The 25,261-nt window shown below is 37.1% G+C and overlaps 2 long non-coding RNA genes across 2 annotated transcripts in view; both read left to right on the forward strand.

Moving 5' to 3' along the window:
* LOC111555282 overlaps window positions 1–25,261 on the forward strand; it is a 481,645-nt gene that overhangs the window by 106,325 nt on the left and 350,059 nt on the right. The window lies entirely within an intron of this gene.
* LOC111555281 overlaps window positions 1–25,261 on the forward strand; it is a 220,675-nt gene that overhangs the window by 24,983 nt on the left and 170,431 nt on the right. Inside the window, exons 3-9 of the long non-coding RNA XR_002735480.2 lie at window positions 4,335–4,422; window positions 4,589–4,750; window positions 5,754–5,853; window positions 6,031–6,261; window positions 7,301–7,425; window positions 8,463–8,506; window positions 9,646–9,780. This is a non-coding gene — a long non-coding RNA (uncharacterized LOC111555281). The remainder of the gene's footprint in view (window positions 1–4,334; window positions 4,423–4,588; window positions 4,751–5,753; window positions 5,854–6,030; window positions 6,262–7,300; window positions 7,426–8,462; window positions 8,507–9,645; window positions 9,781–25,261) is intronic.

The following is a 25,261-nucleotide window of genomic DNA, read 5'->3' on the forward strand; positions in this document are numbered from 1 at the left end:
TCTAGTATGTTCCATTTACTAGACCAAAGTGTTCTAGGGTTTAATATGCTAATATTCATAAGCCTTGTTAATTACAACATTATCATCCCTGCTGTTATCATCTTCATCAGCCTCAACCAGGGAAGATCATATGTCCTTGGCCAATGAGACCTGCATAAATATGAATTTTACCTCAGGCTCACCTAGTTTTTAAAAGTTTTTTAAAATTTTTATTATACTTTAGGTTCTAGGGTACATGTGCACAATGTGCAGGTTTGTTACATATGTATACATGTGCCAAGTTGGTGTGCTGCACCCATTAACTTGTCATTTACATTAGGCATATCTCCTAATGCTTTCCCTCCCCGCTACCCCCACCACACAACAGGCCCTGGTGTGTGATGTTTCCCTTCCTGTGTCCAAGTTTTCTCATTGTTCAACTCCCACCTATGAGTGAGAACATGCGGTGAGGCTCACCTAGTTTTCAAAAAATAAGTATTGCTAATAGTGATTTACTGGCATTCATAGATGAGATGACAAACTGCTAATGCAAGGATGCAATGGCCAAATGACCAAATACTGGGCTGTTGCTTACAGGAGAAGCTAGATATGCTGATTCCCGCTCTAACCACAGCTGGGCTACTGTGGTTTGCTCATTCATTCATTCCTTTGTTGAGGAAGTACTGGTAGAGTGTCTACTCTGTGTCAGGTATTGTGTTAGAGGCTGGGCTCTCTGCATGAGCAAAGTAGGCAAATCCTGCTCTAGATGAGCCTTCTGGTGGAGAAGACAGGTATATACATAAGTGCGGAATTAAATCTGTGTTGGGTACAACAAAGAAGACTGTGGGTGTAGATGAAGGGATGGTGACCTTGGCACAGGCTTCTCCAAGAAGTGATGATTGTCCCATGGCTGGAAAAAAGATTAACAAAGAATTGCAGACATTCACAAAGTGGGCATTATGTGCCAGTCTCAGATTTTAGTGCTTTCTATGAATAATCTCTGTGAAGTACGGACTCATGTTAACATATAGGTGAGAAACTTCGGCTTAGATACAATATATTACTTGTTTAGGATCAGCCAATGGGTGAGTAGAGGAGTGGGTTTTGGAACAGCTTGATTCCAAAGCCTGGAGTCCTAATCACCATGATATACTACTGTTGCCTATTCTCCCTGAAATAGAAGTTAACCAGGTGGAAAGGATGGTAGGAAGGACGTACCAGGGAGGTGAAACAGCACGTGCAGAGCCCAGTGGTGGAAGAGAACTGGAATTACGTGAGGAAGCACAGAGAAGACCGAGTAACCAGGGCATGTGGGTGGGGGAGAATGTGGGGTGAGGCAGGGAGGTTGGCAGAGCCAGGCCACATAGGACCCGAACAGTCACGTCAGACTGTGGCCCTGCCCAAGAGGAAGTCACTGCAGGGATCTAAGCAGGAGTGAACATGATCAGAGTTGAATTTTGAAAAGGTCATTTTAGCTGCAGTGCAGAGCTTTAAAGGGGGCAAAAGCAGATTTGAGGAGATAAGTTAAAAGCCTTTTGGTTGGGGGTGGAGTTGAGAACAATAGAGGTGTAGAAGCAAGTCCTAACTTTTGGACTTTGGCAGTTTTGATGGATAATATCATTTATCGGGCAGGGAACAGTACAGGATGACACTGTTTGGAAGAAAAGGTCATGAATTTAATTTGGGCAGGTACAAGTTGAGGTGCCTTGAAGATATCCAGGTGTTTTCTAACAGGCAGTTTTATATATAGCTGAGGAGCTCAGGAGGAGGGTTAGGGTTAGCTTAGACATTTGTGAGTGATTCCAGGAGAGGTTGTAATTGTGCCCATAGGCGTGGGCGACAAGGTCTAGGGAGAGAATCTTTGTATTTTCACTGCCCCTTCCTATGCTTTCTTCCTACTAATTTGCTTCTGAGGAGTATGTGTCCTTTTTCTTTGTCAGATTAGGACCTCTGACTGCCAGCCTGATTCCCTTAACCTTTCCCCAACAAACCTTCCCTCATCAGTTTCATCTTCATTCTATAATCCTCTGTCAAACTTCCTGAAGTCCACTTCCTTGCTGTGTACTCACTCATTTTTCACTATCTTGAGTGCTGACTTCTCTATTCTCAGCCCCACTGTCGTGTCTTTTTCAGAGGCAACTGTTGACCTATGCACTGGATCCAAGTGCTCATCTCAGGCTATGCTTCTCTGGCTTCTCCTTCGCATTTGATTGCTGCTTCTCTCGTTTAAGCATCCCCGTCTCTGCTTCCCTGGCATTCTTTTCTCAGTTCTCCTTTCTCTTTACATGCTTCTCTTTCTACTTCTCTATATGTGTATGTGTCTGCTGGAATGTTTTCTTCTTCCTGCATCTAGACCTACACTTGCTACCTCAGCTATCTTGTTCAATACTGTGGCCTTAACCATCACTCCCATGAGGACAGTGCCCACAGGTATCTTTCTTGCCAGGACAGAGTACCTCAGACCCGAATGTCCAGCTGATGGCTAGACACCAATAGCATCTCAAACTCAGCATGGCCCGTATCAAATGTTTTCTTTTCCTCTGAAACAATTCAATGTTCTACACTGTTAATTTTAGTTGAGTTCCTCTTTTTTTCATTAATTCTCTTGAGTTTTACCATATTTACTCTCACTTCTTATCATATTTCCTCTTACCTCCTGCCTGGGTATTTTGCAGTTGTCTCTAAATCAGTCTTTTTCCTTATTCCATCTTGCTCTGAATGAATTCTCTCTCTCTCTCTCTCTCTCTCCATATATATACGTGTATATATGTATATATATGTGTGTGTGGTGTGTATATATATATATATATATTTATTTATTTTTTATTTATTTATTTTTGAGATGGAGTCTTACTCTATCACCCAGGCTGGAGTGCAGTGACATGATCTCGGCTCACTGCAACCTCTGCCTCCTGGGTTCAAGCAATTCTTCTGCCTCAGCCTCCCGAGTAGCTGGGACTACAGGCATGCACCACTGTGCTTGGCTAATTTTTGTATTTTTAGTAGAGACGGGGTTTCACCATATTGGCCAGGCTGGTCTTGAACTCCTGACCTCATGATCCACCTGCCTCGGCCTCCCAAAGTGCTGGGATTACAGGCGTGAGCCACCACGCCCTTCAAATTCTATATTTTTACTGTAAATGAACTGTATACTCAACCCAGATGACATGGCTCCTTAGCCTAACATCTTTAATGATCCTCTATTGTCACCGAATTAAATACTAACCCTTAGCCTGTTTTTAAGGACCTCTTAGCATGATGCTGGCATAGCCTCCCACCTTTATCTCCTAATACCATCTAACATATATGAGCCACATATGGCAGCCTTTCCTACAGACTGTATTACACTTGAAGGCAGACATCTGTGCCTCAAAATCCTTGTATCACCTATACTTCACACTTAGACCATAGTACTTACTCACTAAAGTTTCGTTGTGTGCATGGAAAATTATGTACTAGTTCCTATGACTGTCTGATAATTCCCAGTCCTTGTGTTTGCCTGTGGGGTGCTTCTGACACTGAGGAACCTCATCTTTTTGTATGCAAAAGTGGATGATGTAGACAAAAGTGCCATTTAAAATTGTGAAGTTATATCTGTATCTATAGCTATATTACGAGTTTATTAAACATCTACTCAACCTTCCAGGCTCATATTCAATGCCACTTCCTTCATGAAACCAATTCTTATCTCTTTGACTTAAGAGCCATTCCATTTTTGAAACTTCAAGGTGCCTCTCTTTCTTACCTTAAAAAAATTATTTTAAGCAATATAGAGCAAGAAAATTTCACGTTGTCCCTAACCTTACATCTATGTTGTATTTGATCATGAGGTTTACTACTGTTAGACCTTTGATTCTAAACAGTAATTTGAAGACTTGCCATCCCCTCTGGTTCCCTACAGTCTCCTTCTGAACCCTAGTTCCCCACAGTATTTCCCAGCAATCGCCCACTTCATTGAGCGTTTTGTGAACTGGGGTTGTGTCTTGCTCAGATTTAGGTCTCTGAAGCACTTAACCTGATGGCTTATCCACAGAAGTTTCTCAATATTTGTGGATCTGAATTAAGTGAAATGAGACATTGGCTGCCAATATCTTCCATTCTAAGTGAAAAATGAGTCAAAGATTCAGACCTGTGTTTATTTTGTTTTCAATAGTCAGAGAAAAGTGACAATGATTTTCTCGTGGAATTGGCAAAAGGAGCAATGTAACCATGTGTACCACAATGAGTAGCTGTCTCTGCTCTTCAGTTTGGAGAATAAATGAAATGAAGCCATTATGAGGGTGGAAACATAAATATTATGCAAACACAGGCATGTTTTGGTGTAGCTAATCTCTGTGTAATCCTTTCCTTCCAAGCCCACCAGCTCTGCTGGATTCCAGTTACCAACCAAGCCCTGGGCAGGCCCTTCAAATGCATCATGGTCTTGTTTCTATCCCCAGGCTGGTAAGTCAGTTACATAAAATTACATGTTGTTTTCAGGAACCTGTATTTGTGATTTGAAGTTGGTCACTCCTTAATTGGCTAACAGGTATAATTCTAGAATTTTCCTAATTATTCCCATGAATATAAAATGTTTTGAACCTTGAAGGATTTTTTTTTTTTTCTCTAGGACGTGATTTACTCCTGGCTGTTCTTTTTAAAAAAATAAACTCGATGATGACCAAAATCGTAGGATGAAAAAATAGCCCTGATGAAAGTGGTCTGGACAACTCTTCCAAAGCAGCCACTGGATTATGGGAAAAGCATTTATAGGGAGAAAGCACAGAGCATGGTAAGCAGGTTAAGATCTGGCCATCAATAAGTCTATTGTTCTTATCTGGGAACATTTTTGTTCATGGAAGTCCTTCAAAAGGGCTGCACCCCTTCAGTTCTGTAGAGGTTCCCAGACAGTGACTTGGGGTGGAAAGTAGGAGGAGGACTTTTTGTTTCTGATAGGGAGCTGAGCCAGGCCTCACTAGGGACTGATCTTGCTCACAGTGATGCGGCAGGCACGTGGTCGACGTGCATATGAGCTGCAGCACAGAGGTCACTCCTCAGCTGGGTCAGGTGTCATCTGAGTTAGGAGATCCAAGTGTGAGGACCAGCAGCTCCAAGTGGGAAGCAAGTTATTTTATTTCGTCCCCAGGATATTTATTTGTAATATGGGTACAATAATTCCTGGATCTAGCCTCTTTCACAAAGTTGTTACATTGATCAAATCAGAAGGGAGAGAAATAAAAAAAGGTAACATTGCTATCACAGCATTGTGAGATACTGAGAATGTTACAGAAATATAGCATGTTCTCATACTTTCATTTCATTTTGAAAGAGGCAATACCCTTTTATCTTTATTAAGTGCCCTCAAAGATTAATGAGAGATGTTTAAATGAGTGTGAATATGTGAATTCCCAGCCTTTCTCCACTGCAGAATGATGAAACAATTCCAAGATGTTCTTCTGGGTTTGAAGTCTTTCCCTGAACACAATTATGCAATGTTTTGAAAGTCAGTTCCAAGATCTCTTGAACTGCTTATAAGACATTTTGTTTATTAAATAATTTTCTGAAAGTGATTAGGTTTTAGTGACTCATGGATTCATGCAAACATATGCATGACATTTAGAATTGTAGAATTAGAGGGTAAGAGATCAGCTAATGCACCCTGTGTTTTACAGAAAAGGAAATGGTGCCAAGAAGTCTAAATGACTTGCCCAGAGCTATATGAAGGTGTCCATGAGAAAACTGGGGCTAAAACCTAGACCTCCGATTCCCAGCTCAGAGTTCTTTCTTTTAAACAGATTTTCCATGAATATTCTGATTACATATACTAATTCCATGGTCAATGCTAAGTACTTGGAAAAAACCAAAAATGACATTTTGCCCCCCAGTGATCTCAAGGTAAGATAAATATTTTATAATTGTAATGCATGGTGCATTTAAAGAATGTACAATTCTCTGTACAATTTATAACCCAGAAATGCTTTCAAGTACATTTAATCTTTACAATTCAGGTAAAGATTGTTATTTATTTATTTTATATAATTTAATTTTTCTTTTTTTTTTTTTTTGAGGCAGGGTCTCACTCTGTTGCCCAGGTTGGAGTGCAGTGGCATGATCACGACTCACTGTAGACTTGACCTCTCGGGCCCAAATGATCCTCCCACCTCAACCTCCCAACTAGCTGGGACTACAGGCATGAGCCATTACACCTAGTTAAGATTGTTATTTACACCATATATGGAAACTACCAAGTAAGAGAGAGTGGCTTGGTCAAGGCTTCTACAACTTGAAACAGACTTAAAAAAGGTTGGGTTTTCAATTCCATTCTTGGGGCTTTTAAAAATGCAACATATTTAAGTATTTTTAAAAATGAGTACTAGTCATGGAGATAAGACTGTCTCTACTTCCCTCGTTTGTTTGGCTTTAAGCTGATGCTGGACTCTGCCCTAGTGTATCCTTAAAAGCTGATGTTCATGTCATGGCAACATTCCAATCTACAATGGATTGAATTTTCCAGTTCATCAACAAAATCTCACTTACTTGAGAAAGGCTTGTCTGAAATCAGTAGCAGTGGTGGTAATAATAATAATAAACACTTGATGTTTATCAAACACTTATTGTTTCCAGGTTCTGTTCTAGACACTTTACGGGTATTAACTGATTCAATTTTTCCGGCAAGCCTATGAATAGACACCATTATTATCTCAATTTTGCAGATGTTGAGACTGAGGCACAGAAAGCTTAAGTAACTTGCTCCACGTAACACAGTTAGCAAATGGTCAATAAGTTACTTACATTTAGATTTTTGTTGTTCTTATTAAAAATGTTTACAATGATCATTTTTATATAATAACTCTAGTTGTTCAGTTATTTGTTTTGGGGCAAAGATCTTCCTTCTTTGAACCTCAGTTTTCAACTCTAAAACCTCTAAAACAATTGGGTTGAAGTGGTTGACCTTGAGGGTTTGCTTTTGTTCTACATGGTTACCAATTTATCACATCCTCTCACATCCTTCTTATGCTCTGTGGACCTAGGCTGTCCTATCACATTCAATTCCCTTCCTTCCCTGCCTTGCTTGATTTCCAGGGATAAACAAAAGTCACACACTTTTATCAGCTTTATTTGTGTATAAACACAAGATGAGCTAGACTTTCAAGACTTTTTAACTTGGGGAAAAACGAGGAAACTAAATAACTACTCCTGCTCTCCCCCTTTCTCTCTCCCACTTCTTAAAATACTTGTTTTAGCTAATCTGTTTGTCAAAGATAATACAAAGTCTCCCACTAAGGAATATGAGGTTCAAAAATCCTACAGTTCTTTCCTTTATCCCATTGTGTTTATACAGACAAAACCAGGTTAAAATCGACACAAGGTCAACTTTGAAATGGGGAAAGAGGAAAGTGACGTCACAAAATAAACATCAAGTCTTGTGTACAAGCATCTGCAGAGGAGTTCAGCCTCACCACTTGGGTAATGCTGTTGGAATGTGGTCTGGGTTCACTGTGCTTGAATGTAGGGCCATTTAATATCAGCTGGTTCAGGACCAGCCTTCTCACCCCCCATAAAGCGTGAGTCCCAGAAATTCTCCCCATTTGTGAGACGGGGAGATGCCCATTTGAGATGCGGGCTGTGAGTTTAATGGTAGGTTTGGGTATGGTTTGAAATGGAATCATCACAAATTGTAACTTCCTTGACTCTGAATCAATGAGCTTTTCAAACAGTTACAGACGTTGGAATTTGTAACTTTTCATATATCAAAGTATCTTATGAGGTGCATTTACCAAGCCTTGAAACAAACCCAAGTACTGAGATAAAAGTTCAAACTATATAGAGTGCTTTGATGCTGAAAGGAACAGAAATAATTGTTTATATGTGTATTTGACATTCCACCCAGAAGGGGTTAAATCCCTGCTTTAGTTGATGTATTTTCTTCCTTATGAATTAAACACTAAAGTATGTCCATTTCATCACTTTCTTTACACACCTAACTCTCCCTTTATTGTGCCTTGTCTCTACTTGTCTGCAGAAAGATCTCTCCATATTTTGCTTCTGACGCCAAATAACTGTGATCACTTATGATGAAAGAGTATTGGTTAATGAGATTGTTGAGAAAGTTCTGTTTTGTTTATAAAGTCATTCCTACCTTTTTCATAATGTATCTTTTATCTTTGGACCAAGAGCATTGATTCCACATCTGTTTTTTTACTGAATGTTTTCATTTGAGTTTGATGGTAACTATTTAAGGACATATGGTAACTATTTAAGGGCTTAATTATTCAATCATGGAGAGCTGGGTGGAACATGGGGACACAGAGGTTGGTTGGGAGACAGATGAAGGTTTCGCCTTATTACCTATGTGTCTCCCACAATCCTTTTACAGAGGGGGTGTGGTGAACTGTCTCCTGGAAAAGAGAAAGATTTATCCTTACATAATTTACCTATGTTTGTGCACTGAGCTGATGTGTACCCCAGTGTCAATGCTAACATCATTTCTCCCTTCCTTTTAGATAGGACTTTTATGAATCAGAGCTGGATTCTGTCAGTTAGAAAGGTATGTGTGTGTTGAGCTTGGCACACCCTCTTTTCATTAGTGATAGACGTGCCTGCTAAGGGCCAGGGGTGGGGACGGGAGTGGGGGTCATGATGACCTTCACCTGGGTTCTAGTTCAATCCATAACCCAGAGGCAAAGGTAATGACTTATGTATAATCATCACTTGGATTTTCTGCTCCACTGTATTTACATTAGAGGGAAACAAATCCTGTAATATGTACATGCTTTCTATCAAGAATGCAGCACAAATGTCAACAGTGTCCTTCTAAGTCAATATTTGCTAGGAAAAGCACGGGATGTTCTTGGTATCATCATGGTACCAAGGCTTCACAAACTAATAAAAACATTGAAATTGTTACATATTCATACACAAGTACTATGAAGCATAACAGGAAAAAACAGGTCTACATTTTCATAAAATTAAATTCACACATGCTCTGATAGGCAAAAAGTTTTGTACTTACATAGATCATGGATGGAATTTCTGCTCTGTCTCTTGTGGGATAAAGCAGCTTTAATATTTTATTGGAAAATAAAATTTCTGCTTTGTTGGATTCCCTTCAGATGAAACTGAATAGATGAATAATGTATCTGTTTTAAGACAATTAAAAAAAAAAAAGCCCTGTAATTTGTACAACTATGAGTGAGAGGAGTCAATTGACATTTGAAGCAAAAAAGATAGATAATGAAAGGATAAATGGGTGGAAAATTCCACAACTCAAAATCCCAGTGGTTTCTTAAGGACAAGATTGTTACTTGAGAAGGCTCTGCTGAATTTTTGGCATTCCTGAATTATCTCACTTTGAAGATGGAATGTAAACTATGGTTTTCATCCAGTATCACTGTTCTCTGAAGTAGATTCAATTTTATTTGCTGAAAGTTTTTGGTAACTCCGAATTCTCTAAATTTAAGTAAATAGTTAATGTTTGGAAGGCCATTATTAGTCTCCCTTAGTGGAAAAGAGCAGTCTCATTTTCGGGAAGTCCATGGCAAATTTCCTTTCATGGGACTCTTACCATTAACCCAGAAAGAGACTCACTCTTATCTACAAAGGCTTTGTTGAAAATTTTTGCTACTTGTATATTCTATTGCAAATCTTATGGGATATTGTTAAAAATTCATTTGCTGTGGAAATCAGGAGGATTGCCAACAGGTATGCTCAGTGGAGGCTGGGAAGTCTAGTGCTGATGGTGAAGATGAGTTCTTTTGTCCATCATCCTGAGAAGAGCAGTTTCATGGATACATTTGGTACCACTGATAACACACAAGACTTGTAAGTTGAAGTTACTTTTACTATTTTCTGCTGCAGAGTACGATTCGATAAGCATTTTCAAATCAAAACCAAAATTACCAAAGGAAAAATCTAATAAAACTTTAATGTCTTTTTACTTGCATATTTATTAAAAATAAATAGAGGAAAGATTTTCATGGGTTATTATTTATTATTTTACTTTATTTTATTTAATTTTATTTTAATTTCATTTTATTGAGACAGAGTCTCCCTCTGTCACCCAAGCAGGAATGCAGTGGTGTGATCTTGGCTCACTGCAGCCTCTGCCTCCTCTGCCTCCCGGGATCAAGTGATTCTCCTGCCTCAGTCTCCCTAGCAGCTGGGATTACAGACACACACCACCAGGACTGGCTAATTTTTGTATTTTTAGTAGAGACGGGTTTCACCATGTTGACCAGGCTGGTCTCGAATGCCTGACCTCAGGTGATCCACCTGCCTCAGCCTCCCAAAGTGCTGGGATTTACAGATGTTTAATGGGGCTTTTAAAAAATAAAATATTAACTCATACATGTGGAATTAAAATTTCTCTTCTTGTGTTTGTATCACTAAATATCAGATACTGAAAGTTATCCTTAAACATTGGTTGTTAGTAAGATTATTTCAACTAACTAGGGATTTTGATATATGATGCAAAAAGGTCAGTTTTAAGGACACTTAAAAGATCCTTTAGCATCAATAACATAAAAGTATATATATTTGAGAGAGAAAGAGAGAGAGAGTCATGTGCTACACAATAAAGTTTCAGTTAAAGACAGTCTGCATATTATATGATGGTGGTCTCCTAAGATTATAATGGGGCTAAAAAATTCCTATGGCCTAGTGGTGGTAACATCATAATGTAATGCATTACTCACGTGTTTGTGGTGATGCTGGTATAAACAAACCTACTGTGCTACAGTTGTATAAAAGTATAGCAATGTGATTACATATAGTACATAATACGTGATAATGATAATCAACTATGTTACTGGATTATATATTTAGTAGACTATACTTTTTATTATTATTTGAGGGTGTACTCCTGCTTATTTAGAAAAAGTTAGCTGTAAAACAGTCTCAGGCAGGTCATCAAGAGGTACTCCAGAAGAAGGCATTGTTATCGTAGAAGATGACAACTCCATGTGTGTTATTGCCCTAAAGAGTCTCCAGGGGGACAAGATGTGGAGGTAGAAGACAGGGATATTGATGATCCTGTCCCTGTGTAGGCCTGGGCTAATGTATGTGTTTGTGGTTAGTTTTTAACAAAAAAAGTTTAATAAGTTAAAAAATTTAAAATAGAAAAAACTTATAGAATGAGAATGTAAAGAACAAATATTTTTATGTAGGTATATAGTATGTTTGTGTTTTAAGCTAAGTGTTACTATGAGTCAAAAAGTTAAAACAATTAAAAAGTAAAAATGTTACAGTTAACTAAAGTTAATTTATTATTGAAAAATGAAAACTATTGTTTAATATATTTAGTGCAGCCTAGGTGTGCAGTGTTTATGAAGTCTATAGTGGTGTGCAGTAATGTCCTAGGCCTTCATGTTCACTCACTGACTCACCCAGAGTAACTTCTAGTCTGTAAGTGCCATTCATGGTAAATGCCCTATACAGGTGTACCATTTTTAATCTTTATTTATTTTATTTATTTATTTATTTATTTATTTATTTATTTATTTATTTATTTATTTTTGAGACGGAGTCTTGCTCTGTCTCCCAGGCTGGAGTGCAGTGGCACTATCTCGGCTCAATTGCAACCTCTGCCTCCCAGGTTCACGCCATTTTCCTGCCTCAGCCTCCCGAGTAGCTGGGACTACAGGCACCTGCCAACGTGCCCATCTACTTTTTTTTTGTATTTTTAGTAGAGACGGGGTTTCACCGTGTTAGCCAGGATAGTCTCGATCTCCTGACCTCGTGATCTGTCCGCCTTGGCCGCCCAAAGTGCTGGGATTGCAGGTGTGATCCACTGCCCCCGGTCTCCATTTTTAATCTTTTATATTTCTTTTACTGTACTTTTTCTATGTTTATATCTGTTTAGATACACAAATAATTAGCACTGTGTTACAATCGCCTACAGTATTCAATACAGTAACATGCTGTACAGATTTGAAACCTAGAAGCAATAGACCATACCATATAGCATAGGTGTGTAGTAGGCCATACCATCTATATTTGTGTAAGTACACTCTATGATGTTCTTACAATGACAAGATTGCCTAACAAAACACTTATTAGAATATATCCCCGTCATTAAGGGACACATGACAGTGTATATCGTTTCTCAATCTAGAAAGGATTCTGAGAAAACGGTTGGTATTCAAAGCACGGCTGGCCACTGCTGGAAGAACCTGATGAACTGCATCACAGGCTTTTCACTTAGGACTAGGTTATATGTTACAGATATATATGTATAGAGAGAGAATTGCTCTATTGGCATGAAAGATCCTGTAGCTCCTTCAGTCCACTTTCTTCTTCTAGAGTTTTGTTAGATCCAACTGCATGGTACCTAAGAAAATCATTAAAGTGGGACCTCAGGGTGTATTGTCTTTTCCTTTACCTTTGAGAAATTTGAACCAGTAAGGAAAGTATAATACTGATAGTTTTCTGTAACACCACTGCTGTATTAGTTAAGGAGGTTCTTTTGGTGAGAAATCACAGAGAGTGACTTTAAACATAGGGAATTTGTTAAAATGATCTGGAAGACTCTCACAGGATCTAAGAAAAAGTTGAATAGATAGGTCTTGGGAGCGTGAGATGCCATGGAAATGTACAGACCACGTCAAATGACTCAGCTCTAGGGTTGCTGGGTCTTTTAGCAGCAGATTCCCAATTCTTCTAGGAGAAAGTCTGATTGAGCCAATGTGGGTCACTTTGTATCAAAGAGTTATGGTGCGAGAGGCACTAAATATCACGTAGCATGTAGCACTTTGGGCTTGGCCCAAAGAAGAAGAAAGCATATAATTTACTATAGCTGGGCAACCACCATATTAGTGAATTTAGAAATTATAGCTTCCAAGTGCTACATGAAATGTTTATACACATGCACACATACATGATAAAAAACCACATGGTTTCTTATACATTCAGGAGCTATAGTTAGCATGTTTGTAGGGAGAAATTATTGCAATATCAAGTAAGTACTTTCAAGGAATATTATCTTCACTAGCATAGCTGCGCCATTTCATCAGATGCTTACCATGAAGTCATTGGAATAGAAATGTAGGAAATGGGAAATAACATATGCCGTAACACACATTGAGTAGGTAAACACATATACAAGTCAAAATGCCCTGTGACAACAAAATCCCAATCTATATATGTCCTTGGCTTCACCCATGGGGACTCAAGAGTACTTGTTAATTTATTCACTGAATTGATTTATCTTTCTTTCATTTTCAATTTTATTTTATCGTGGTAAGAACACTTAATATGAGAACTACTCTCTTAAAACATTTTTAAGTGTGTGCAATACATTACTGTTGACTACAAGTAAAATATTGTACAGCAGATTTCTAGAGCTTATTCACCATGCTTGACTGATACTTCATGCCCATTGATTAGTAACTCCCTATTTCCCACAACCCCCAGTCCCTGACACCACAATTCTGCTCTCTGATTCTATGAATTTGACTATTTTTAGATACCTCATATAAATGGAATCATGCCGTGTTTGTTTTTCTGTGGCTGGCTTATTTCACTAAGTATAATATCTTTAAGGCTTACCCATGTCATTGCACATTGTTGAATTTCCTTTAGTTATAGACAGAATAGTTTTCCATTGTGTATATATACCACATTTTCTTTATCCGTAAATCTGTCAATAAACATTTAGGCTGTTTCCACATCATGGGTATTGTGAATAGTGCTGCAGTGAACAGGCATGCTAATATATCTTTGAGATCCTAATTTCATTTCTTTTGGCAAAAACACTCAACCAAAAGAAGTGAAATTAGGATCTCAAAGGTATATTGCCCAGGTGTGGTTGCTCACACCTGTAATCCCAGCACTTTGGGAGGCTGAGGTGGGTGGATCCCCTGAGGTCGGGAGTTTGAGACCTGTCTGACCAACATGGAGAAACTCTGTCTCTACTAAAAATACAAAATTAGCTGGGCGTGGTGGCACGTGCCTATAATCCCAGTTACTCAGGAGGCTGAGGCATGAGAACTGCTTGAACCCAGGAGACAGAGGTTGCAGTGAGCCAAGACTGCACCATTGCACTCCAGCCTGGACAACAAGAGTGAAACTCCATCTCAAAAACAAACAAACAATATGTTAGCACTCCTAAACGTTTCAAAGGTAAAATATCCAGAAGTGGGATTTCTGGATCATATGGTAGCTCTATTTTTATTTATTTTTATTTTTTTGAGCAACTTCCATATGGTTTTCTACAGCAGCTGTATCACCTTGCACTCCCACCAGTGGTGTGCAAGAGTTTCAGTTTCTCCACAACCTCACCAATACTTGTAGTCTTGTTTCCTTATAATAACCACTCTAACAGGTGTGAGGTGATAGTCATTGTTGTTTTGATTTGTATTTCCCTGATGTTTAGAGACATCGAAAACTTTTTATATACCTAATGGCCATTTTAAAATCTTCTGTGGAGAAATATCTATTCAAGTCCTCAGCCCATTTAAAAAATTGGGTTATTAGTTGGGATTTTTGTTTGTTTGTTTTTGTTTTAATATTGAATTTTGAGTTGTAGGAGTTCCTTACGTATTCTGGATATTAACCACTTATCAGATATATGGTTTGCAAATACCATTCTGTAGGTTGGTTGTTCTGTAGGTTTCCTTTTTCCTCTGTTGATTGTTTCCTCAGATATGCAGAAGCTTATTAGTTTGGTGTACTATTTATTTTTGTTTTTGTTGCCTGTAGTTTTGGTGTTATATCCATGAAATTATTGCCAAGACTAATGTCTAGGACTTTTCCTCCTATGTTTTCTTCTGAGAGTTTTACAGTTTGGACTTTTATCTTTAATGTATTTTGGGTTGATTTTTGTGTATAGCATAAAATAGGGGTCTCATTTTCTTCTTTTGAATGTGGATATCCAGTTTTCCCACATCATTGAAGAGACTGTCTTTTCCCTGTTGTGTATCTTGGCACTCTTGTTGAAGATCATTTCACTGTATATGAATAGATTTATTTCTGGACTCCCCATTGTGTTCCATTGCTTTATATGTCTTTTTTTTTTTTAATTCCAGTCCCATACTGTTTTGATTACTGTAGCATTGTAACATATTTTGAAGTCAAAAACTATGATGCCTCTAGCTTTGTTTTTCTTTCTCAAGAATGATTTAGCTATTTATGGTCTTTTGTAGTTCCACATGAATTAAAAAAAATTTTTTTCTATTGCTGTACAAATGTCATTGGGATTTTAATAGGGAGTGCATTGAATCTGTAGTTTGCCTTGGATAGTATGCATATTTTAACAATATTAACTCTTCTAATCCAAATACATAGAGTGCTTTCCAGTTGTTTGTGTCTTATTTAGTTTTCTTTCATCAATGTTTTATAGTTTTCAGTATAAGTTTTCCACCTTTGTAGTTAAGTTTATCTTTATGTATTTTATTATTTTTGGGACTATTGTAAGTGAAATTGTTTTCTTAAATTTGTTTTCAGATATTTGTTGTTAGTGTATAGGAATGCTATTAAGTTTTGTATGTTGACTACAACTTTACTGAATTTATTACTGTTAACTCTTTATTCGAACAGTGTTTTTTGTTGTTAGAATATAGGAATACTGCTAAGTTTTGTATGTTAACTGCAACTTAACTGAATTTGTTTATTATTATTAACTGCTTATTCTAACAGTTTTTTTTTTAAATTGAGTCTTTAAAGTTTTCTCTATATAACATAATGTCATCTGCAAGTAGGAACAATTTTACTTCTTCCTTTCCAGTTTGAATCTTTGTGTTTATTTTTTCTTGTCTAATTTATCTGGCTAAGACTTCTAGTGCTTTGTTGAATAGAAGTGGCAAGAGTGTGCATCCTTGCCGTGCTCCTGATCTTACAGGAAAAGCTTTCAGTTTTTCACCATTGAGTATAATGTGAGCTATGGACTTCTTATATATGATCTTTATAATGATAAAGTAGATTCCTCCTATACCTAGTATGTTGACAGTTTTTATCATGAAACAATGCCATATTTTCTCAAATGCCTTTTCCTGCATCTATTAAAATGATGATGTGATTTTATTTTTTATTATGTTAATGTAGTATATAAAATCACTTGCTTTTTGGACATTAAGCCATCCTTACATCTCAGGGATAAGTCTCCTATGGTCATGGTGTATAATCCCTTTAATGTGCTGCTGAATTCAGTTTGCTAGTATTTTGTTGAGGCTTTTTTGCATCTATATTCATCGAGAATATTGGCCTGTAGGTTTTCTTTCTCGTGTTGTCTTTGTCTGGGTTTGGAATGAAGGTAATGCTAGTCTCATAAAATAATTTGGAAGTGTTCCTTTGTCTTTAATTTTTTGGAAGAGTGTGAGAAGGACTGGCATTAGTTCTTCTTTAGATGTTTGATAGAGTTTACCAGTGACTTTATCAAGTATCGAGCTTTATTTTGGGGGAGGTTTTTGAGTACTGATTCAATCTCCATACTAGTTATGTGTCAGTTCTGACTTTGTATTTCCTTATGGTTTAGTATTGGTAGGGTATATGTTTCTAGGAATTTAACATTTCTTCTAGGTTATCCAGTTTGTTGGATATTGTTCATAGTAGTCTTTTAGGATCCTTTTTATTTCTGTGGCAAGAGTTGTAATGTTTCCTCTTTCCAGTTCCGATTTTATTTATTTGAGTGTTTTTTCTTAGTCTAGCTACAAGTTTGTCACTTTTATTTATCTGTTAAAAAACCGACTCCGAGTGTCATTGATTTTTTTCCATTGTTTTTATGTTTTGTCTCTCATCTATTTCTGTGTAATGATCTGTTATTTCCTACGTTCTGCTAACTTTGGAACTAATTTATTGTTTTTTCCTAGTTCCTTGAGGTATAAAGTTAGATTGTTTATTTGAGATATTTTGTCTTTTGTAACATAGAAGTTCATCACTATTAACTTCTCTTACTACTGCTTTTACTACACCCTATAGGCAGTGGTATGTTGTATTTTCATTTTTATTTGTATTGAGATATTTTCTAATTTCCTTTTGACTTCCTCTTGACTCAATTATTGTTTATGAGTATAAGTATGTTGTTTGGTTTCCATATATGTGTGAATTGTTCAGTTTTCCTTCTACTGATTTCCCATTTCATTCCATTGTGGTCAGAAAAGGTTGACCATAAAGATCAATCCTTGGTAAGATTTCAATCTTTTCAAATTTGTTGACTTATTTTGTGACCTAACACATGACCTGTTCTGGAGAAAGAATCATGTGTACTTGAAAATAATGTGTATTATGCTGCCGCTGGATGGAATGTTCTGTACGTGTCTGTTAGGCCCATTTGTTTTATAATGCTATTGAAGCCCTCTGTTTCTTTATTGATCTTCTGTGTGCATATTCCATTCACTATTGAAAGTAGGGTACTGAGTTCTACTATAATTGTATTGCTGTCTCTTTTCCCTTTCAGCTTTGTCAATATTTTATATATTTAAGTGCTCTTATATTGGCATGACAGCCTATGGAATGACCTTTTTCATCATATAATGTCCTTCTTTGTCTCTTTTGACAATTTTTGACTCAAAGTCTATTTTTCTGATATAAGTACAGCCACTCTTGCTCTCTTTTGATTACCATATGCATGGAATACTTTTTTCTTGCTTTCATTTCAACCTATGTGTGTTTTTATATCTAAAGTGAGTTTCTTGTAGGCAGCACATAGTTGGGTCTTTAAAAAAAGTCCATTAGTTACTCTTTGTCTTTTGATTGAGGGAATTTAATCAATTTACATTTAAAGTAATATTGATGGGAAAGGATTTACTATAGCCATTTTGCTAGTTGTTTTCTCTCAGTCTTGTAGTTCCTTTTTCTTTTTCTCTCTTGCTGTCTTTCTTTGTGTTTTGTAAAGTTTTGTATTAACATGTGCTATGATCTGAATGTCTGTTTCCCTCCAAAATTTATATATTGAAACCTAATACCCAATTCAATAATATTAAAGTATGGAACCTTTGGGAGATGATTCTATAATAAGGGCTCCACCCTAATGAATGGATTAGTGCCTTTATAAAAGATGCCTAAAGGAGCTTATTCACCCCTTCTACTATGTGAGGGTGCAGTGAGCAAGCATCGTCTTTGAAGCAGAGACTGACACATCACCAGACACTGAATCTGCTGATGCCTTGATCTTGGACTTTCTAGTCACCAGAACTGTGAGCAATAAATTTCTGTTATTTATACATTATCCAGTCTAAGGTATTTTGTTATGGCAGCCCAAATAAACTAAGACAATATGTTTTGATTTTGTTCTCTATTTTCTTTGTGTAATTTATATAGCAAATTTGTTGTGGTTACATAAAAAATTATCTTCTTTGTGGTTACATACATACTTTGGGACTTACATAAAATATGGTTAAACAGTCTATTTTAAGCTGATAGCAATTTAAGTTCAATCATATACTCTACACTTTAACCCCTCATATATTAGTCTTGTCACAATTTACATGTATTCATATTGCATATCTTTTAACATGTTTTTAATTATATTTATTTTTCATACTTTGTGTTTTAGCTCTTATGTTAGAATTAATGGGATGATTTTCCACCCCATTACAGTAATGCAGTATTCTGTATTTGTCTACATATTTACCTTTACCAATTAGTTTTATACTTTTTCTTATGCTATCATGTAACTGTTTAGTGTCCTTTTGTTTAAACTCTAAGGACTCTATCATTTCTTGTAAGGCAGGTTTACTGAAGATGAACTCTCTTAACTTTTGTTTGTCTGGGAAAGTCTTTATCTCTACTTTAAGTTTTTCAATTTTTTATTGCATTAAAATCCATGTAACATAAAATTTACTTGCTTAACCATTTTTAGTATACATTCAGTGGTATTAGGTACACTCATATTGTTGTACATCTATCACCATCCATTCATTTCCAGAACACTTTTAATCTTGCAAAACTGAAACTCTATACCCATTAAACAATAACTCCCAATTCCCTTCACCCCCTAGTCCCTGGCAACCACCATTCTACTTTATGTCTCCATGATTTTGACTACTTTAAATACTCCATATAAATTGAAACCTACAATATTTGTCTTTTGTGACTGGTTTATTTCACTTAGCATAATGTTTTCAGGTTCATTTATTTTGTAGCACACATCAGAATTTCTTTTCTTTTAAAAAATACTTTAATTAATAAGTAAAAATTGTAAATATTTATGGTATACAACACTATGTTTTGATATATGTATTCATTAGGGAATGGCTAAATCAAGCTATTGAACATATGCATTACCTCACATATTTATATTTTTTTGTGATGAGAACACTTTAATCTCTTAGCAATTTTCAAGTATACAATATATTTTTATTAACTGTAGTCTCTGTGATGTCTTATTCCTGCTGTCTCACTGAAATTTTGTGTGTTTTGGCTAACATTTTCCTAATCTTCTCCACTCCCCAGCCTCTGGAAACCACCATTTTACTCTCTGTTTCTATGAGTTTGACTTTCTTACACTCTAGATATAAGTAATATCATGCAGTGTTTGTCTTTCTGTGACTGCCTCCTTTCACTTAATGTAATGTCTTCCAGCTTCCTCCATGTTATTACAAATGACATAATTTTATTCTTTTTAAGGCTGAATAATATTCCATTGTGTATATACATCATATTTTCATTATCCATTCATCTGCTGATGAACACTTAGGTAAATTTTATACTTTGGCTATTGTGAATAGTGCAGCAATGAGCATGGGACTTCAGATACTCCTTTGACTACTGATTTTCTTTCCTTTGGACATGTACTCCATAGTGGGATTGCTGAAACATATGATTGTTCTGTTTTTAATTTTTTGAGGTCTCCATACTGTTTTCATAATGCCTGTATTAACTTATGTTTCCACCAACCATGTAAACTGTTTTCAATTTTTCCACATCCTCACCAACACACACACACACACACACACACACACACACACACACACACATATATACACACATACAAAAATTACCCTGGAATAATCTGTCTAATGTAATTATTTTGAAACTCCAAAGTTCATTGAAGGCTTGCAATTTCCAGGGGAAGGTTTGGATGATAAATATGGTTAGTGTCCATCAATTTCAGCAATTAACACAATAACAGCTACCCATCTCCACCCACACTGTCTCACCATGGGAAGCAGCCATGCACATGATCCTGGAGTAACTTTCACAAAGCTTTTGAGAGTCATGGTACCAAATATCTGGTATCTGTGCTGTGATTTCTGATTGCTGCTTCTGATCACAGCAGTGTAGACAAGGAGGTAGTGGCCATTGTTGGACCTCCCTCCATTGTTCCAAGCCCCTTCCTTTCTGGATAAAGTAATTTCCAGGGTATGTCACTAATCATCTTGAAAATGCATACTGAACCACATTAAGATGTTACCTCACACCTGTTAGAATGACTATTATCCAAAATATATATGTATTATATTGAGTATAAGTATATACTCATATATATATATAAATTATATATATATTATATATTATAAATATATAAATTATATATATATATATAAATATATAATTACATTAGATGGATTATTCCAGGGTAATTTTTGTGTAGGTGGGGAGACAGATTCCTATTCCTAGTGCTTCCTACTCTACCACCTTTCCAGAATTCTCCTACTCTCTGTCAATTTCATAGAAGTTGTTTTTGAGTATAGTGTTCTTGATTGACAATTTTTTTTTTTTAGCATGTTGAATATATGATCTCATTCCCTTCTGTCCTGAAAACTTTCTGCTTAAAAACCCACTGGTAGTCTTATAATGTTCCCTTGTATGTGACAAGGCACTTTCTCTTGCCATTTTTAAAGTTCTCTTTGACTTTGACTTTTGACAATTTGATTACAAATTTGTGTGTATTTCTTTGAGTTTATCTTATTTGGTGGCTTTTGAGTTTCGTAGATCTGAATGTCCATTTTCTTCCCAAGATTTGGTAGGTTTTCAGCCATTATTTCTTTGAACAATCTTTCTGGTCCTTTCTCTCTCCTCCTTCTAAAATATCCCTAATGTGTATGTTGGCCTACTTGATGGTGATCCATAAGTCCCTTAAGTTTCTTCATTTTTTCTTTTAATTCTTATTGCTTCTTTGACTGAATTATTTCTAGTGACCTGTGCTTGGGTTCACTGATCCTTTCTGCTGCATGATCTAGTCTGCTGTTGAACCCCTCCAGTGAATTTTTTTGGCTCATCTATTTTGCATTTCTATTTCTATTTAGCACTTTAATATATGTTCTATCTCTCTGTTGAAATCCTCACTTTTTAAATGCATGTTATACTCACTCAGTTACATCTTTATGAAGTTGTAACTCCAGTTCTTTAGGGTTAGTCTTTGGAAGTATATCTTATTCCCTTTTTAAAAATATCTTTGCCCAATTCTTTAATTTCCTTGACTCTCTGTATTGATATCAGAGGGTTATTAGACAAAAGAGGCAGCTATCATAGTCTTCATGAACTGGCTTCACACAGGAAAAGACACCCCCACCCCCCATCAAGAATCACCCAGCCAGTGATTCTTGTGGATGTCTACTAACTCTTTACTTCCCCAGGGAAAAGCAGGAACTGTGGTTTTGTTCACTCTTTCTGTGCTGAGCTGGAGGGTGGGGTGGGGTTATGAAGCTATAGCATCTACCAACCCAAATTGCCATATTTGTTCTCTCCTGTGTAGTTAGACTGTACTGCACACATCAGAGCTTCAAGATTGGTGAAACAGATGCTAATAGTTTGAGCAGTCCTGGAGAAGTTGGAGCTCTGGTTGCACAGATCAACTCTTTTCCTCCCTGGGGGAAGTTGAGGACTGAAAGTTTTCATCTGCTCACTTTGTGCCAACTGGAGTTGGAGGGGAAGGAAATCAATGTTGTCTACCAACCCAAGCCACCGCCTCCATTATCCCCTGGCCACCTAGACTATACCAGACCTATTAGAGCTCTAGGTCTATCAAAAAGAAGGCAAACCTCTGGGGACCCCCTTAGAAATGTTGGGGTGCTGAATGTGCAAACCAGCCCCTTACCTCCACTTCACGAAGCTGGAAGCTACAGGGTTTCTTCCTGAATGTATGGCCCTGCACTGCAGGCAAGGGTCTCTGACAAGACAGTATCCTGAATCTGTCCACAGGCTTTGCTGTGTCTGTTTTTATGCTGTTCCAGGGTGCAGGAGATTTTTAATTAGTTTTTGATTTCTCACAAAGGGAATTTGTTCATAAATTGTTGCTGAATTTGTGTTTGTAGGTAGAAGGAGGGTCCAGGGGTTCCTACTCTGCCATATTACTGATGTCATTCTCCTTTGATTCATCTTTCTTGATGTCTGATTCTGTGCCATCCTCTATGTTAGTCATCAGGAACTTAACAACAGACATATCATGGTTCTGCCTTCCAAAGCATTTACAGTCAGTTCAATGGGTTTGAGCTACAATATTGGGTAAGTCAAGCACCCCATGGGAGTAAATTTCAGAGACACCAACACAGATGTAGTCCTCTAGGTGTCAGGGAATATTATTTTTTGGAAGAGTAAGCAGGAAAAAAGGAAAGTGGAACTGGGAGAGAGCACAGACAAAAAAGACAAAGAATAAATATTTTGGCCAGCATGTGAAAAATTCCAGAGACAATAGAATTTTTTTTTTTTCAGTGGGAGAACTACAATTGGAACAGTGTGGATTATGGACAATAAGGTGGGGAGTGTCATTATGTGAAGCTGGAGAGATAAACAGGTCATATAATGAAAGCAAGGTGATTTATGTGAAGGATTTTATTTGAAGATAAAGGGAGTCTTATTAAAGTGCTTCAAATGATCAGATTTTTAAATGATAAAAATGACTTTGGAGACTGGACTAGAGCAGGAGACACTAATTGGGAGAATAACAATAATCCCAAAGAGGGCAGTGGACTGAACCAAAGTAGTGCTAGTGGTGATTGAAAGAAGAGGATGAATACAAGAAGTCAGTAAAGCGTTATGGGGTTATTTTATAGGAAATGAAGAGTACTGAGTAAAGAGTGAAGAAGACGATGGAACCAGTGAACAATGTGGCTAGTCACTGAGAATAGAAAGATCAAGGTGGGGTAGAAACAGTGAGTTCAGTCTATGGCATGGTGAACTTTAAGCAGGCACATGACAGTCAAATAGAGGTGTCCAGCAGTCATTACATGTCTGGTGATCAGGAGAAGGATCTGGGATAGAGTTGTATATCTGGGAGTCAATGAGAGTAGAGAAGAGTTCTCTCAGAGAAGTGTTAAAGAAAACTATTATTTCTCTCAGTTTTGTTGGGATGCATAAGTGGTCATGTCATAAAGGTACAAGGTTATCATAGTTTCTTTAGGGGAAAGATGTTGAGAGGTTCTGATATCGGGACCTTTGAGAACAATCACTGGTGAAACTGAAGCAAACCTAAACTACGGAGGAAACCCTTCCCCCTGCAAGGCAAATTTCTGGTGATGCAAAGGCAGAGAAGAGATTTCTTTTTTCTTTCCAGGTACTATGTGTGCTCCAATGAGTGACTAAGAGTAAAAAAAATCCCTAGTGGTGCTGTTTCCTTCCACACATGTAAACATTTGATTTATTATCCGGACACTCTCTCATTTAAAGGCTAGAGCAGATATAGCTGGAAGGCAGATAACGTGGCAGATATTGGCTTAGTGTCCTGTGCTACCTAATGAAATCACTGATGTCAGAGATTACATTTTATATTCATCTCTGTACACTCAGTTCCTTGACCAGAGCCTGACAAGAGGCAGGTGCTCAGAAAGTATTCACTGAGTATATTGAAGTTTATTGTCAGAAACCCCTCGTATTTTAGCAATTCCTTCTTATTTCTTAGAATGGATGGGGATATCCAGTAGGGTAAAGTCCAGATCTTAAAGCTCATACTTTTGTGAATGTGAAGTATTTGGAAGTTTTCTGGCATTTGTGGTCCCAGAATTGCAGAAGAGACCTCTAAATTTTTTTTCAAAATATTTGAGGTTTGGAGGTACACATGAAGGTTTGCTATGTGAAAGGAAAATAGATCTTTGGGCCCCCAAATCACTAAGCTAAAGGGAAAAGTCAAGCTGGGAACTGGCCCATTCTATTCAAAGTCACCCCCCTGCTCACTGCGATAAATGCGTGTCTGATTGCCTCCTTTGGAGAGGCTAATCAGAAACTCAAAAGAATGCAACCATTTGTCTCTTAGCTACTTATGACTTGGAAGCCCCCTCCCTGATTTGAGTCTTCCTGACTTTGCGTTGTCGCATCTTTCCAGACGGAATCAGTGTCCAGCTTGAATATGTTGATTGTTGTTTCATGTCTCCCTGGAATGTATAAAACCAAACTGTGCTCTGATTTGGTGCCGTTTGGTTGTTGTAGTTGTATAGGAATAATAGTAATTTTTGTACATTGATTTTGTATCCTGCAAGTTTGCTGAAGTTGTTTATCAATTGAAGGAGCTTTTTGGGCTGAGACTATGGGGTTTTGAGATATAGAATAATGTCATATGCAAACAGACATAGTTTCACTTCCTCTCTTCTCTATTTGGATGTCCTTTATTTCTTTCTCTGGCCTGATTGCTCTGACTAGGACTTCCAATACTACGTTGAATAGAAGTGGTGAGAGAGGGTATCCTTGTCTTGTGCCAGTTTTCAAGGGGAATCCTTCCAGCTTGCATTTATTCTGTATGATGTTGGCTGTGGGTTTTCATAGATGGCTTTTATTATTTTGAGGTATAGTCCTTCAATATCTAGTTTGTTGAGAGTTTTTTTTAACATGAAGCAATGGTAAATTTTATCAGAAGCCTTTTCTGCATGTATTGAGATAATCACATGGTTTTTGTCTTTAGTTCTGTTTATGTGATGAATCATATTTATTGATTTGTGTATGTCAAACCCACCTTCCACCCTGGGGATTAAGCCTACTTGATTGTGGTGAATTAGCTTTTTGATGTGCTGCTGGATTTGGTTTGCAAGTGTTTTGTTGAGAATTTTTGCATTGGTGTTCATCAAGGGTACTGACCTGAAGTTTTCTTTATTTGTTGTGTTCTGCTGGGTTTTGGTATCAAGATGATGCTGGTCTCATAGAAATAGTTGTAGAGAAGTTCCTCTTCCTCAATTTTTTGGAATGATTTCTGTAGGAGTAGTACCAGCTCTTCCTTGTACACCTGGTAGAAATCGACTGTGAATTTATCAGGTCCTGGGCTTTTTTTGGTTGGTAGGCTATTTATTAATGATTCAATTTCAGAGCTCATTATTGGTTCAGGGAATCAATTGCTTCCTGACTCAGTCTTGGGAGGGTTTATGTGTCCAGAAATTTATCCATCTCTTCTAGGTTTTCTAGTTTGTGTGTTCAGAAATGTTCATAGTAGTTTCTGATGATTGTA

The sequence above is a fragment of the Piliocolobus tephrosceles genome, chromosome 10, assembly GCF_002776525.5.
Source record: "Piliocolobus tephrosceles isolate RC106 chromosome 10, ASM277652v3, whole genome shotgun sequence".
NCBI classification, from domain to species: domain Eukaryota; kingdom Metazoa; phylum Chordata; class Mammalia; order Primates; family Cercopithecidae; genus Piliocolobus; species Piliocolobus tephrosceles.